Below are 9,689 nucleotides of genomic sequence, written 5' to 3' on the forward strand. Positions count from 1 at the left end.
GATTCCAGAGAATAACACAAAGTCCCGCCCACCAGGTGCCAGACATTCTAATGCTCAAATTAGGCCCCAGTGTTTTTCTTGCAGTCACCTCCCCTTCCTGATTTTCTGGTAGGCCTCTTAGATGAATTATTTTCCTCCTGTCCCTGTCTGATTGTTCCTCCAACTTCATAGCAAAATCTTCTGTCATTTGTAAGAGCTGGATCTTAGACTGGTTAGTTAGAGGAAGATTGTGTGCATCATTTTATGTTTTAGAAATATCAGGCACATATCAAATTTCTGCTCAAGTGAAGTTGGGGCTGCTCTTCAGTCCAAGGCCAGTGCCTACCTTATTTTATTAATGTAATCATCTGACTCTCTGGCCTCTTCCATTACAGCAGCTGCATTTTCTTGCACTTTGGGGGCCTTTATGAAGCCTCATACAGAGCTCCCTCTTATTTCTTTCTGAAGCACTAACCTTGCAGATTTCCTTTTTGGTCCCCGTATTTCTTGAATCATCTCCATGCTGAGGCTGTATAAAACTTTTTGATTAGATGTCAGTAGGATCCACTCTGATTAGAATTTGTCCCAGGGCGATTGGAGATACAGAAATATGCCTCTATTTAGCTTTCCTGCTAGCCACCCCTCCCCCAGCTTTTTCTACACATGGAGGCTTCTCATACAGTTTAGATCCCCATCTTCTCAGGTTCTAAACCATGTAGGGAACCTGTACAATTGCAACAGGTTCCATCACCTTTATCAAGGGTGGGAAACTGGACTGAGCAGGTGGGCTAGCTCTAAAACTTTGCCACCCCCTGTGGGCCATTTTAACAGGTGGACTGTGCAACAACATTATATGGCAATAAACAATTTACCCTGTGAAAAATTGGGAGCAAGTTCCTATTTTCTTCCACTCTGTCCTATTTTCTTCCACTCTTTCCTTGAAGGTGTGGCCTGCTTCAATTCAAGTTGCATTGAACAACCTTCCTTTGTAGGCTTAGCTCAGGTTCATTTCTGCATTTCTGATTGTTCTTGTTCCGTTTGGCCCCTTATTGTATTGCCTCTTAGCTTTCTCCTGTCCAGGTTCCTTTTACTCCTGGGGTGGAGCAATAGCTCAGTTGTAGAGCATCTGCTTTGTGTAACGAAGGTTTCAGGTTAAATTTCCTATCTCCATATAGGGCTGGGAAAAGCTTCCATCTAGACCAAGGTTCAGGCAACCTCCTGTTTCTATGTTCATCCTCCGCTGGATCATCAATGCAAATGGGCTGTGCAAGCAAAGAGGACAGATCTGAACACCAACGAGCTCACATTTCACCACTATGAATCTCTCCCACTGAAGTTGTCTCACCTCGAGTAGCAGCAACTTTCCATTTGCTTCAGTGAATCATGTGCTACCTCATAATGTGGAAAGCAGCAAACATTAACACGACACATGACAAGCTTGGTGAGTCAACCAAAGTGAGCGCATCTGTCAACAAGGGGCAGGTGGCCAGCTCTTTTCCTCAAGGGAAAGATGGCTGAATAAATAACACAGCAAAGGTAAAGCAGATCCCATCAAGCTCCCTTGCCAAATTCAATCAGGTCAGGTGAGCTCTGAACACACAGATCCAAAAATTAAAAGTTTACTGTGCCAAACATGCTACTTGAATACAAAATTCCCCCTTGTAAAGGGCAGGAGGGGAAGACATTATAACAAAGTATAAACTACTTGAATAAAAGAACTGAGGGGATGCTCATCAAATTTGCAGATGGCACCAAACTGGAAAGGATAGCTAATACCACAAAAGACAGACCCGCCTGTCCACGCAAATGTCAGTTATCTAATTTCTGTGGTTAACAAAAGTAGTTCTTCATGTCCATTTATTATATAAAGAATATTTCTAAGATGAGATGCACAATGATACCATTTAAGCTGGGATATCCCTCTGTCAATAGGGGTAAATAATACAATATCGTGTGATTGTGATCAATTATCTTAATGAATAAATTATATAATAAGCTTTTGTCACCTAATAATGGTGCAGTCTGGATAGGAATAGTTTGAAAAAGAAGCAAAATTTTCTGAAGTAACATTTTAACTGTTGAAATATTACCCCATCAAGTCATATATAGCTTTTTCCAAATTCTCATGTTAGTTTTGAAGTCTGTGATTATTGGTTTATAATTTATTCCAGCTTTGAGACTTTTGTATGTATATGTGTGTGTGTGTGTGTGTGTGTGTGTGTGTGTGTGTAAAATGAATTTGCATTTTACATAGTTTAAGAACTGAGAATTTGTGGAGACCATGTATTAATTCTGGAGGCGTTTGAATGCAAAACTATTCTGATTTACCATAATTCACTTTAAATCCAGATACCGAATTAAATTGGGATTATTCTTGCATGATGGCCAGAATTAAAATTTGAGGATATGGTGTTATCATTGTATTGTCATCTGCAAAGAAGTTCAACATATAGCATTTACCACAAACTGTTATTTCCAAATTGGATGGATTCTGTTGGAGTGCTAGGGCCATTGATTCCTTGACTACAACAAAAAGCAGAGGGGATGGAGGGTAATCTTGCTTTGTGCCCTGGCTGATAAGAAAACCCCCCAAAGTATCTTCAATTTACGTGTATGTTTGCATGGGTAGAATCATGCAGTCTTTTTATCAAATTGACAAAGGGGGAATCATACCCTGAATCTGGTCAATGCAGCAAACAAAAAAGGCTGGTTAAATCAATCAAAAGCTTTAGTGATGTCTACTTAGAATATTTCAGTAGAATTTGGTTGTGCATAGGCCATGAATAATACTTAGTATGTGCCTGATGGGAATAATGATATACATATCTATGGTGAATATATAATATATGGTCTTTATTAATGTAATTTGGTTCAATTCATGCTCGTCTGTCTGTTTTATCAGGATTTTTTGCATCCACATTTATCAATAAGATGGGTCAGTAAGAGTTGATTAGTTACAGGTTTTTTAATGGCTTGTTGTTGTTGTTTAGTCGTTTAGTTGTGTCCAACTCTTTGTGACCCCATGGACCAGAGCACGCCAGGCACTCTTCCACTGCCTCCCGCAGTTTGGTCAAATTCATGCTGGCTTTTTTAATGGCTTAGGAAGTACTATAATATTTGTTGGTTTTCATGTGCTAGGGACTTCCCCTCTAGAAAAAGATACTTGTGAACAACTTAGAAAGAAGAGGTACCAATTGAGTTTGGAATGCTTTATAGAAAGCTCCCATAATTCTGTTCAAGCTGGGAGACTTAGATAGACTTATTGTTGTTGTTTTCGTTGTTACTATTTCTTCTAGTTTAGATGGTGGAGGATGCTTTGTGTGAATGGCAGCAGTATGAATTTTTTGTGTGAATGGCAGCAGTATGAATTTTATCAAAGGAAGTGATTGAGCGATACACTTAATCCGTTCGGTGAACAGTCAGTGTGTTTCCAAATTCACTTGACTTGAGTCTGTATGCCCCAATAACATCAGGGTGAATTGCCTGTGCCCACAGCTGATGTGCTGCCTGGACCAGCTCTTCAGGCTCATAGAGTTCAACAGCAGCATTGAACTGGACTGCCTCTAGATTGCCCAGTGACTTGAGGGGATGCGCCAGTGATGCTGCTGGCTAGACCATGACATGCAGGGAACAAGGGAGAAGCTGCGCCAGTCAGTGTCTGAGCATTCAGTCCTGGAAGTGAAGTTGAAACATGCTCGCAACCAAGTGGAGGTGGAGATGAAGAAAAGGCATCAGGTGGAAAAGTAGGAGTACAAGCTGCAGTTTCTATATGACTATCTGGTTGCTGATCTGCATATCCGTCTTTTAGAATAGAATAGAATAGAATAGATTCTTTATTGTCATTACACAAGTGCAACATTGTACAAAGTGCAACGAAATTGGATGCCATCCCTTAAAACATCAAAAGCAAAACAACAACAACAACCAAACAAACCACATTCCAGCCACACCCACACCACACCCATCAAACTCCCAGGTCACACTATCGAGTTACAGCATTCAAAAAGGCCACAGCTCTTGGATAGAAACTGTTTTTCAGTCTATTTGTCTTTGACTTGATGTTTCTATATCTCCTGCCAGAAGGCAGTAGTGCAAACAGACCGTGTCCCGGGTGAGATGAATCATGCAGGATGTTATTTGCTTTCCTAAGACAACGGGAACCGTACAGTTCTTCCAAAGATGGGAGAGGATGACCAATAATCCTTTGGGCTGTGGTTATGACCTTCTGGAGCACCTTCCTCTCCCTAGCTGTACAACCGGAGAACCAAGCACAAATACAGTATGTAAGAATGCTCTCTATGGAGCCTCGGTAGAAGCACACCAGCAGTCTCTCACTCAGATTGTTCTTCTTTAAAAGTCTGAGGAAATAAATTCTCTGCTGGGCCTTCTTCACCAGAGTGGTGGTATGTGCGCTCCAAGTCATGCCCTGATCGATAGCTACTCCCAAAAACCTGAATTCCGCCACCCTCTCCACCCGTTCCCCGTTGATATACAAGGGCTGAATGTCCGCCTTTTTTTTCCTGTAATCCACCACCAATTCCTTGGTCTTAGCCGTATTAAGAGCCAGATTGTTCTCTCCACACCAAACACAGAGCCGCTCCACCTCGTCCCGATAGGCGGACTCATCCCCTCCTGAAATGAGCCCCACCACCGTAGTGTCATCAGCAAACTTGATGATTTTGTTTTCAGTGAGGACCGGCACTCAGTCCTGGCAGCTTCAACCACAGCACCCTGCTGCCTGGCAAGTGGCTATCTGCAGTGGAAGAATATAGCACCTGAAATATACTCAGAGTCAAGTGTGGATTTCATGCTCTTTATTCAGCTCATAGTAGTGAGGAATGAAAGTTTCCCCAAAATATCTGCTTTATATACATTATTTACACAATGGGTCGCACGTGATTGGCTAATTCTGGGATTCTCCTGTAAGCCAATCAGGTTGCAGATTCACTTCCAACTGGAGCTGGATTGGGTGGCTCCTGTGGACCAATCATACTGATGCATTGTTCTAGGACCAATCAGACTGCTGCTTTTTGGATCCTATTCAACTCAGTACATAACAGCACCTCAATCAGATCAGGCATCAGCTTTGACTACTCAGATGAGGAAGTGAATTTGGAAGCGATAAAAATCCATCAAAGCAGATACAAAGGGTCTCCTCACTCATATTCCTGATTCAGCCAGTGTTAACAACCAAATCTGCATAGACATCTGTGGCACCTCCTCCTAGCTCCAATGAGATGTCTGTCACAGTCCTGAGATCTGGAACCACTGCCCACATTTTGCCACCTATTGTATGGTTCATCACTGATCCCATCAGAGTCATTGCATCTCTACCCTCTGACACCTCACTAAAGGCTGGGGCACTAGTAATCTATCTCAATATTTTTGAATGGCATCTATGTAAATTGTTTCAGCTGTATAGTTTTATTGGGGGGGGGGTTGGAATTGATGTCAAATCTGATTAGGATCAATTTTTTAAAATCTTTGTTTAATTGTAAGGAAAGTACTTGTTTCCATTTCCCCCCCTCAGTAAGTTTGCAAATATCTTAAAATTTTTGTTACCAAATTCATAAACTTTTGGGCCCAATACTGACGTGAGCCAGCTACTTTAGGGATTGCTAGCATTTTAAATTCAGCTCATTTACATAGTAATTTTCTGCACAACCTAGGACTTTGGGATTCCTGTAATCTTATATTTAGTCTAAATTATTTTATGTCTGCAGGAAGTGAGGAATGAATTTTTATTTATTTCTCTAATCTAGATCTTTCACTTATAAAATGTCTTCTCACCATTGCCCTCAGAGTATCCCATACTAATGCTGGGAAGTGCTCTCCCATATTTTTAATATCTAAGAAATCTGTACTTTCTCCATGACTAATGTATTTGGTCAGTAAAACACTTAAGGCTCCAGCAGGGGGTAGGGGAAGGTGTTGAATGTAAGCTGATAATGGTGATGAGGGGAGCATGGACCAACATCAGTCTTAAGCCTTCTTGGAGCGGAGGAGTTTATTAGTCTACTCCTCTGGGATTAGGATATGATCAATTTGGAAATATGATAGGCGGCTCCCTGAAGAAAAAGTGACATATTTTTCTCCCCTATGCTGGGTCCTCCAAGAGTCAATAATTTTAAACTTGGGTAAAATGGAGTCAAAGTTTAGAGTTTCATAATAAATAAAATAAATAAAAATAAACCTTTATTGTCACTACACCACCTGTGTGCAGTGAAATTAAATGACACCCCCCCCCAATACACTCAGTCTTGTTCGCGCTCTGTGTGCTTGTCGGAAGTCAATTGCACCACTGTTTTTTTCCATTCAGCAGCCCAACAGCCCACGGATAAAAACTGTTCTTTAACCTGTTGGTGCAGCTGACTATACTACTTCTGCCCGAAGGTAGGAGATTAAAGAGGTGCTGGCCAGGGTGAGTCATCCCTAAGAATTTTCGTCACTCTCCTGAGGCAGCAGTCTCCTGTGATGTCATCTAGCGTACTCTGGGGGCAGCCCATGATATCATGTGCTGTATTCACGACCCTCTGTAGGGACTTCCTGTCCGTGGCTGTCAAACCAGCGTACCATAATGTACCTTTTTCTTGCCCCTTTTTCTTGCCCCAGACCTACCTAGTTAATTTGAGAACGTAAGATTTACTACTAGCTTACCTATAAGAAATGATGTAAGAGATGAAAGTAAACATTTCAGAAAGCTGCTTTGTCCTTTACTAGGACTGTAGTGAGCCAAAGTGAGTTCCCTGTGCAGTATTGTCTCTTTAACAACAACAGACTGTCTTAGGGGGTCCTGACAAAGAAAACCTGCCTTATCTGAGAGCTAAATCTTGAAGCAATGCTCTTTGGATGTGCACTAATAATTATACCAGCACACACACCCGTTATCTGAAGTGGTTTGACATTCAAATCTGGGTCCTTAGCTTTCCTTTGGTGTGTCTCCTGAATAAGGGGAATATCAGGATAATATTTACTATGAACCAAAATAACTCTTTCCCATTTAATAGAGTTGCCTAGTTCATTTACAATCCAAGTTTAGACACTTTTAGTTTAGACATAATATAAAAATGTTATTAGCAGCATCAAATGGTTGAAGAAAACCAAGTACCAAATATTCCGAGATTAGAATAACAATAACTATAAACGGTCTTCTTGTCCCAACATAATCGAGAGTGCATATCTACCTCACATCTCATCTCCCACACTGGGAGTGTAAAAACTAGTGGAAAAAATTAGAAAATAAATTCAAGAAGCAAAAAGAAAGGCAGTGGAGTCTCAGCACCATTTTAGATTGAGAGGGAACCATCTGCATTGTTTCTTCCTGCCCTTGATTTAGAATCATAGAATCTTGGAAGGGACCCAAGGGTCATCTAGTCCAACCCCCTGCAAAGAAGGAATCTCAGCTAAAGCATCCATGACAGACAGCCATCCAACCTCTGTTTAACAACCTCCAAGGAAAGAGAGTCCACAACCTTCCGAGGAAGATTGTTCTACTGTCAAACAGCTCTTTCTAAGTTTTTCCTCCTTTCTTGTAAATTGAACCCATTGGTTCAAGTCCTACCTTCCAGCGCAGGTAAAAACAAGCTTGCTCTATGCGACAACCCTTTAGATATTTGAAGATGGCTATAATATCTCCTCTGTCACCTCATTTCCAGGCTAAACATTCCTAGCTCCTCCAACCTTTCCTCATAAGGTTCGGCTTCTAGATCCTTGCTCACCCTACTTGCCCTTTTTCAGGTATGGTCAGACCAAGGCAGATGTCAGGAGTCCAGGTTCCCAGCTTGATAATACAGTAAGTGTGGGTAATGAAAATGGAGGATTTATTACAAAATAAATCTGTGTTCCAGCCCACTCTCAGTTGTTCCCTTGACTACCGGCCATCCAAGGTCAGGGAGAGTCAACGTTGGCAGCTGTGTGCTCTGCTCAGCTGACGTCGACTCCAAACTTTCTGTTCCTGACTGTATTCAGCAGTTGGATGCAAAGTTGCACTAGGAGCTGGCTCATTCCTGACAGCAGAATAGAGTGGTACTACCCTTGATCTGAACACTATACTTCTGTGATGCAGTCTAGAATAGTATTAGCGCTTTTTTTTTTTGCTAGTGCAAGACACTGTTGATCCATGTTAAGCTTGTAGTCCACTAAGACTCCTAGATCCTTTTCACATGTCCTGCTAGCAAGCCAGGTGTCCTCCATTTTATATTTGTGAATCTGGTTCTCCCTACCTACATTTGTCAGTATTGAAATCCATTTCATTAGCTTGCACCTATTTCTCCAATCTGTTAAGGTCATTTTGAATTTTGATTCTGTCCCCTTTGGCATTAGCTACACCTCCCAGTTTCGTGTCATATGCAAATTTGATGAGTATCCCCTCAATTCATTAAAGTTACCCATAAAGATGTTGAACAACAGTGGACCCAGGACAGAATCCTGCAGCACCCCACTTGTCACTTTTTCCCAGGAGGACAAGGAACCATTAATGAGTATTCTTTGGGTTCAGTCAGTCAACCAGCTACAAATCCACCCTAATAGTTACCTTGTTCAACCCACATTTTACAAGCTTCCTCATGAGAATATCTTGGGGGACTTTGTCAAAAGCCTTACTGAAATCATGATACACTACGTCTACAGCATTTCCCTGATCCACCAAGTTGGTACCGTATTTTTCGCCCTATAGGACGCACTTTTTCCCCTCCAAAAATGAAGGGGAAATGTGTGTGCGTCCTATGGGGTGAATGCAGGCTTTCGCTGAAGCCTGGAGAGCGAGAGGCATGGGTGTGCACCGACCCCTCTCGCTCTCCAGGCTTCAGGAAGCTATCCGCAAGCCTTGCGAGCCTGGAGGAGTTCCCGCGGGCTCGCAAGGCTTGCTGGCAGCAGCCCGGAGCACAGGGCGCCCTCCAGAGGACGCCCCATGCTTCGGGAAAGTGTCCGCAAGCCTCCCGCGTCTGGCGGGAGGTCCCGCCCGGCGCGCAAGGCTTGGGGTGGCAGCCTGCATCCCGAAGCACGGGGTGCCCTCCGGAGGTGGCCCCGTGCTTCGGGAAGGTGTCCGTAAGCCTGTTCTGGGGTCGGGGGTCGCTCGGGCTTCCCCCGCGCCAGCCCCGCGCCTGGGGGGGAAATAATTTTTTTTCTTTATTCCCCCCCCAAAAAACTCGGTGCGTCCTATGGGGCGGTGCGTCCTATGGGGTGAAAAATACGGTAATTCCATTTTTTAAAAAACAAATTGGTCTGCCATTACATTTTTGAGAAACCCATACTGGGTCTTAGTAATCACAGCATCCTTTTCCAAATGCTCACAGACCAACTGTTGAATTGTCTCTTCTAGAAGGACCTTCCCTGGTATAGATGCCAAGCTTAGCAGTTGGTAGTTACCTCGGTCTTCCCCCCCCCCCCCCGTCTGAAGATGGCGACAACATTTGCCTGCCTCCAGTCTGTACGGACCTCACATGTTCTGCAAGATTTCTCAAAGATCATGCACAAAGGTTCTGAAAGTACCCTTGGATTCAGCTCATCAGGACCTGGAGATTTGAATTCATTTAATTAATTCATTTAATTCACTTCCTTATTGAGAATGCCTGCCGGAAGGAGAAAAGGAGGTGCAAAGAGCCAGAAGACCATTATTGAGACTCACAATTCCTCTAAAACAAAGAATCGGCAGAGAGCCAACACCATCTGCCCTGGCTCAGAAACAGAGCGGGTTGAGGAAACCGAGAAAT

The 9,689-nt window shown here is 42.8% G+C and overlaps 1 long non-coding RNA gene across 1 annotated transcript; it reads left to right on the forward strand.

Moving 5' to 3' along the window:
- Positions 1-78: 78 nt before the first annotated feature.
- Positions 79-3,801, forward strand: LOC308579085. The gene is made up of 3 exons (XR_014004265.1): positions 79-108; positions 1,155-1,515; positions 3,475-3,801. It is a non-coding gene; the product is annotated as an uncharacterized lncRNA (long non-coding RNA).
- Positions 3,802-9,689: the final 5,888 nt, after the last annotated feature.

Source organism: Podarcis bocagei (genome assembly GCF_964188305.1).
Source record: "Podarcis bocagei genome assembly, chromosome: Z".
NCBI classification, from domain to species: domain Eukaryota; kingdom Metazoa; phylum Chordata; class Lepidosauria; order Squamata; family Lacertidae; genus Podarcis; species Podarcis bocagei.